Genomic DNA, 7,794 nt, shown 5'->3' with positions numbered 1-7,794 from the left:
GTAACCCGTTCTTATTCCAGATTATCTCAGATGGAAAAAAATATAGTTTTCAGTCAGTGGGTTGGCACTGCAATAATCTGCTAAACAATCTGAAAGCTAAAGGTGTTTGCATAGATTTTTTTTTTTTCCAGTTGCATTAATATATTTATTCTAAAATTGTTAAATTTCCTTGCAACCTTGATCTTCCATCCTCTGCAGCGCTTCTCTGTTTGATTCTGAAAAGTTATGAGTAATTATATTCAGGAATATTTGAAATTAGTCAGTGCTGGTTTTCACCTTCTGGCCTATAAGACACTTATATAGTTAATTTTGGCTTTTGATGGATTTTATTTTTTAATAATGAATATAGGATGGATTTTCAGATGAGATTCTCTTCCTATAAGAAGATTATTAATAATGTAGGCTGCCTCTACTATCCTTCCACACAAATACAGACAGATGACAAAACACAAACACCTTTTCATGTTTTGACACTCAGTAATGAACTTTCCAAAAGAATTTTGGTAGTGTGGGGATACATATACTAGATAAGAGGAGATACAGGAAAGCAACATGCTTAAATATATATTTAGAAGGATTGATTAGGCAGCAGCTAGAATGTAATGTAAAAATCTGTAGTAGAGAAGAAAAAGAGAACCTGGGGACTTTTCTGGTCAAATATTGCACCTTTATCAATTATGCCTTCCAACTTGTAATACTGGATTACACCACAAGTTTCAGTGATTTGAGGCATCTCTCTAAGATGAGATAGTAAGTCCTTTGGACACCTGAAATAGGAATTTAAAAAAGCAAACAAATACAACAAAACCACAAATCTAAACCAAACAAAAATCCCCTCACTGCCTTTTGAGAAACTTCTCATTTTGATTCCCAAACCTGACAAGTAAAGGGGTTGAAAATGCAGTATGTAGAAATAATTTTGCATTTGACTTTGATAGAATTTTCAGTTATTTCTTTGGTAAGCAGAGATTCCTTAGTTGGTGTTTATTTAAACTTTTTTTTTTTTTCTAAATTATGGCAGAGGATGTTAGGGTCAACTTTTTTCCAAGAAATAATGTTAAGGCTTACTGGCAATAAAAAGCTGAGGTCTGTTTTAAATTAATTATATGTTTCAATGAGATAATACTAAATATATAGAATACCAGGCATTAATTACAAATTTGAATCAGTTGAGATTTGTGGCCTGGGAAGACTGAGTTTGCTTTCAGGTGGGAATTATGGTATTTTTAGCAAAATAATCCAATACCTTAAATTAGTCATACGGGTAGAATATGAGCTCTAATGTATAATGGGCAGTTGCTGTTTGTGTGTTCTTGTGTTTGTGGCTTAAAGTAAAAAGATCATCAGTCTCCCGTATAGGTGACTTTTGTTAAATTATTCATTAGTTTGAGAGGTTAAGAAAATAAGAACTAGGATAATATTGTTCTGTCTCTGACACCAGGAACGTGGAACATTTTTGTTGAGTACACTCAAAGGTAGGGCCTTCCCACTGTTTTTGTTTCTAACAAAAATGTGTTAATAACCTTTTTTTGTTTTTAAAGATACTTAAATATTTTAATCTTCTGGCACTAGGTAGCTTGAGCAATCTTTTTGCATTAAAGTACAGTATTCTAAAATTAAACAAAGCAAACTGTCCTTCTGGCAGTGATTTTTAAACAGCGGTGCCCCTTGTAGTTACAAGAAATGTGTTAGTTCTAATTACAGAAGCTATGACATGTAACGTTGTTCCTGCATTTAATAGAATGTGATGGAAGTTTTTTTCTATAAAATCTTGTGATTTTTAGTACAATAATATTTTATAATGTCGGATTTGAAATGTAAATTGTGTAGCTCTCTAATGGGTGCTTGGTAAATGCACAAGAGGTTTAGCTTTGATTCTCAGGTACCTCTGAAGTAATGGAGACATGCTGGGTTTCTTTTTTCTTCCTCATGACACAACTGGAATGTGAAGGAGCTCTCTCATAAACGCTCTAGCCTCTATGTGCTAGCATAAATTGTCTTTGCTCTTACAGTTTCAATTTGGGAATGTCTATATCCTGATTTATTTCTTCTAGGAAGCACACACACTTAAAAAGAATGAAATTTTTATCTCAAGCATTTCTTTGAATGTCATTAGATGCTTAAAGAACAGTTATTTTCCATGCCTACAAAATGGAAAATGAATGCTACATGACTTGCTCTGTCAAACAGCTGAACTAATTCCTGTAATCCTAGGAGACAACCAACAATTTCTTCTGTGTGTGATTGAGGTTTTTGAGCTGTTTGTATTTCATATTTGGGGGAAATTATGATAATTTGCCAAACACCATGTAAGTATGCCTTTGCTTTTAGGGTTTTGGCAGTTCTTGCATAGCTAGAGGTACTATGTACTGTGCTCCAGGACAATGGGGTAGAAAGGATTCTGGTTTTTCTAGCTACTTTTGGTTAGGTCTCAGTCATGCTGAAAAATGTGCTTACTACAGGGTGCTGCAGTAGATGTAATACAAATTCAGCAAAGGACTGAAATACAGGCAACATCAGTATTCAAGAATTATTTGGAAATTATGGGGCACATGAGTGCCACTGAAGACACTGATGGCCCAATGTTTCTGTTGTCCAGTGTGCACTGCACTTTGCTTGTTGGCTTTTTGCCTGTAAAAATCCATATAGAGGGGCAGGAGCTATAGTATATAACTGATTTGGCTTGTCATGGAGTTAGGCTGGAGAGGCCTGCACACTGAAACTTGGAAGCAGGGAGGCTAAGGTACTGCCTGGTCATCTCAATGTGGTGGTACAACTGCTAACACCATTTTATGGAAATACGGTGTTAAGCAGGGGTGTTCTTAAAGTGACAAACGATAGATACTTGACCTGGTGTGCTGGTGTGTGCATTGCATACCTCCTTGTAATGTGCTAGAAACACAGGAGAGTCTGCAAATTACTGTTTTTTCTTGTGAGCTGTTGAAATTATCATTCTCTTTCATGATCCCTGTTCTGCCTAGGTACTGCTGTTCACAACTATGACTGCTTTAAATATGGTGGTAAAACCATTTCTTTGTTCCATCTCTGTCTTGAATTCCTGTTGCCTACAAAGATCCTGCTGTTTTGGGGATATTATGTTACTGAGCTAAACTACGCTATGGGAGGAGAGGGGAAAACAGTTAAATTTTAGATGTAGGGTTAGTTTATGGACACACTTCCAAATTCCATATGAAAATTTGCCTCAGTAAGGCACAATATTTTTCTGTGCCTGTGAAGGAAGTTAAGAAGTGGCATACTGAAGAATGAAGAAACAGAAACTAATGTTCATATCACAATGGTGAGTTATATGGTTAAGTATAGGATGGTACTTTTAATCAGTTTTATTTATTTGGGATAAAGTTTTGAGTTAGTTACCATTTCTGTTATGACTGCCTTATGTCTGCAATACAATACTTAGAACTGCAGTAGCATTTAAGTGTTGCCTCATAAACAGTCATTATGCATGATTTTTTGTTTTTGTCTAGTCCAGAATTGCATTAATGCTGTATTTACTTGGTTATTGCAGGGTATGATTTCTCAGGGAAATATGGATGATACCATGTGTTGTGAGAGCTGATAACTAATTCCTGTTTTTACAATTGTTACAAACACTTCTAAGGTTTCACTCAAACATTTCACATCACTTAGCTTTCATATTGAACTTCCTTAGGCTTATCAGGTAAGATAATGATGAGAAAAATGAGAACATTTTAGAGGTGTTGATAAAATGCAGTCTGCCCAACACTTTGTTAATTTTTGGACAAACATCCATTCTAAACTGATGCTGCAATTTATGTGTGGTTTCCTAGTTTATTGTACTATGCGCCATATAGATTAATAGTTGCACTGCTGATTTTGAAGCAGCATTTATGGCATGGCAGTGACATGATAGCATTGCCTAACCCTAGAAATTAATAATAAGTAATACATAATCTGATTCTGGGGTAGAGTACCAGTATAAATCTTCTGACACAAATATATTAATTTCTGTCATCAAAATTTTATGAAGTCTCTTTGCTTTTGGGATTTTTTGTTTGTTTTTCCAGTGAAGTTACTGTGGCTAGAATGGGATTTGATCCAAAGCCCACCAGAGTCATAATAGACAGCATTAATAAAGGAAAACTTTATTGAAAAGAAACTCTGCAGTTAGGGTGACCTTTATGCCTTTGCAGTATCTCTGTCTGCAGGATACACTTGGAGTGGTTTGCTTTAAGACTTCAGAAATATATATTTGAGGGATTTTAGTGCTGGTGAAAATGGTAAACATGCTACTGTAACTATTTCTGTATTGCCAACATGCAGCTTAATTATTTAAAAGGCAAATTTATCTTGCTACATTAGTTTTCTTTAAAATCCAGCTGTATAAAAAAAATTGATCAGTTGCATACTTAGATAATTCTAGGATCCTTTTTTTGTTGATGAGAACATGTCATCATAGGGATCATAACCTTGAGGATAACTTTCTCGTGATGATTTCTGAGTTGACATTTCCACTTCCATACACTTCTCAAAGAATCCAGCAGGGCATTTCTTCTCTAGGTGAAGCTACTGTAATTGTATTTTACCTGCCCTAGTTCTCTATATTTTTAGAAATCTAACTTATAAGTGTGACTCTGCTTAGTTGTCTGTGTTCTCACACTCCTCTGACTGAAAGTATTGCATCATTACATCTGGTATTGGTAGGTAACCAGACTTCTTCTGGAATGCCTGCTGTGATGTGGAATCCATCCAGAATTTCCTCTGGTTTTCACTTCCTACTTTTAAAAAGCATAAAAGGCTTAGTTATAAAAATGCAATGTTCTTTCACTGCATCTCAGTTTGTAAGTTTGCATCCAATGTTATTTTTTTAATGAACTTCTGACTAGTTTGTCAGGGAAGGTGCACAAAATGTGTATGTTCCACAGACAAAATGTGATGATATTGGAATTGCCTCAGAAATAATAATACAGGGATGTTTCTATAGTTCTTCATGAATGTTCCTGAAGTTGTCCCACAGTGCAAAAAAAAACCCCAACATCCACACAAAAACAAAACCCCATATCTGTCAAACTGAGGGGATGTAGCTATTTAATATAGAGCTAACTTTATAATATGCAAATTATTATATTTTAATTAGAGATGTTCTTCAATGTATTGCTGTTATTGCTAGCTCACAAGTCTTTTCTTCCTTGTCTGTATTACAGTTGATGCTTCTATCTAAATCTGACCTTTTGCATCCCAGTTAAACTAGTTCCTCTTACAATGAGTAATTTCTAAAATATTTTTAGAATCTCCTTTTTCTTCTCTGCCCTTCCTGCTATTCCCCTAGCTAAGGCTTTTCAGCCAAACATTATCCCTTTCCCAATGGAGAAGAATAAAAAGGTTTTAAAAATAAAATACAAACAAAAATCTTAATTGAAAATAAAGATACGGGGCAGCATCTGGGATCAGCTGAAAAATCGTGAGGGTTTTTACATACAGGAAGTTGTTTAGTCAGTAGTGTACTGGATTGATCTCTTTGGTTGATTTTGGTTTAATATAGAAAGTAGATGTTTTAAGTAACAATTTCATGTTGAAGCTGAATGCCTGAATTAAATTGAAAAAAAAATATGGAAAAATAGATTTGGAGAGAGAGTGTACATACTGGGGAGTATTTTGGAGCTTTTATGGTTTTGAGTTGGTTTTTCTTGTGAAGTGTAACCAATCCCACATAGAACCCCATTACAAATGAGTGTTCTGTCAATTGAAAATTATGACAGGCTGTTCACACAAAGCTATACTGAGAGCTTAACCAATTGTTTAAGTTGACATCTGAATGGAATTAGAGAAGTGTAATATGAGTGTGCAATCCAACTTCAGCATTGTATAGCTGAAGGGGTCCTGATAATGATTTAAAATGTGTCTAAGTTCACTTTGAAGTGGGTATTAGTAAAACAAAATTGTTTATGAAATTTTTTCTTAGTTGTTTATACTGATTGGTTTGTGAAAAACATTTGTGCATTAAATGCTGCACAAAATCAATAGCAGTTTTGATTGTCTTTGTGGCATTATGCTTCATACTAAGTTTCAGTGAGTTCTGAGTAACGGTTTTAAAGGAGAAGCTGAACTGAAGAACTTTCAATGGAAGAAAATGCATTTACATGAAGTCTCCACGGTTTGCTGATAACTCAGATGTGCTGAGAGCACAGCTGGTTACAGGGATACCTCTACAAAACACTGTTGAACATCATCTTTTAACCAGTTCCTTAGTTGGAACAGAACCAGAATTGCTGATGTGTATTGCATTTGCACTTAAATACCTGATTTCAGAGTGTGTTAAACCTTGATCTATTTTTGATAAAAAAGAAATGTAGCATTTTTATTCTATTTCCATTTAATGATAAGTATGTTCATGCAGAGAAAAACATATAATTGTGTCTTGATGCAGTGATTTTAAGCCAAGAAAACAGCAGAATGGCAGTAGTAAATGTGAAGATTCATGTCTCTTCAGAAACTCTGGCTTCTGGTTTCTTCTTTCCCTCTTTATACCAAATTGGTGTCTCCATTATTCCAGAATTACACAGGTGAAGCAAGGACCAGAACTTATACCACTTGTTTTTTGAAAATTAACATTGGCTTTTGCCTGGTGTATCTTTGTCCTGTCACTTCATTTACTGAGAGGGGCCAGTTAAATGAGGAATACAGATTAAGTATTTTTAATTAAAATCAGTTTTAAGCTAGTAATTATTTTTAAATTCTCTATATTAATAGAGATCTAATGAATGGAAATTAAAGGCCTATATTGAAAATACTGAACAGTGCTTATATATTTTTAGCAAAAGCAGTATATATATGAATATTTGAAATGTGTAATGGTGAAAACTGGGGGATTGTTATTGTGTTAATACGTTTATAAATTGGAATTCTTAAGATCCAACACCAAAACCCTATAAAAGGGCTAATGAGAAGAAAATATAATGTATTCTGATGAACAGCCTGTGTAATACAATCAATGGGTGTGCTGTTTTTCTTCTGTATTATATTTATTTTATGTAAGTAAACAATAAAGATTATAAATCTTTGGTTTGGGGTTCATGCCTAATGTATTTTATACCATCCATTAAGAAAAAATGACTGGTCATTAAGGGTGGGCTGCCTTCAGGGAATATTGTAGTGGTGAAAAGGTCTTGAATTTACCTGCTAATTTCCCTTCTTCCACTCTGAAAATGAGTCTCAGGATCTCATTTTACCTGGAGTCAGCCAGAATACCAAAAGTTTATAATTTGTTTTCATCTTAGTCCGGTATTTTAAGTAATAAAACACCAATTTTTAATCCATCTTCAGGGCGGCAGGTGATTTTTACTATGTGATCTTTAAGGTCCCTTCCAACCCAAACCGTTCTGGTTCTGTAAAAGGTTTCATCAGCAGGGGGAGCTACGGTAGTATCAGTCTCTCTAGTGCATTCCTCAACTCTAGTATAACAAATTATCTAAGTAGTAAAAAAAAAATAATTAACTTACCTGTTTTGATTCTTTAAGTAAACTAGGACTAGATGCTGACCTTTCTTCATGCAGCTGAACTTTCAGTGTCTTTAATAATTAAAAATCTCTTGGGGATGATAGGCATTTACCTGAATACTGAATATGAAAATCAGAAAATCTTTTCCTACCATAGGTTTTCTGAGCTGTCTGATTACTCACAACACAATTCTGTGTACTGACATAAGCAGTGTTGCTGCACAGCTGTAGCAAGAACCAGTTTTTATACTAAAACAAGAGGATCATTGCTGTGCCATATCTAAAATATGCAAAAATACAATATGATGTTACTGACAAA

Source organism: Chaetura pelagica, unplaced genomic scaffold (assembly GCF_000747805.2).
Source record: "Chaetura pelagica isolate M959 unplaced genomic scaffold, ChaPel_1.0 scaffold386, whole genome shotgun sequence".
Taxonomy (NCBI): domain Eukaryota; kingdom Metazoa; phylum Chordata; class Aves; order Apodiformes; family Apodidae; genus Chaetura; species Chaetura pelagica.
Note: the sequence above shows the minus strand (reverse complement) of the source record.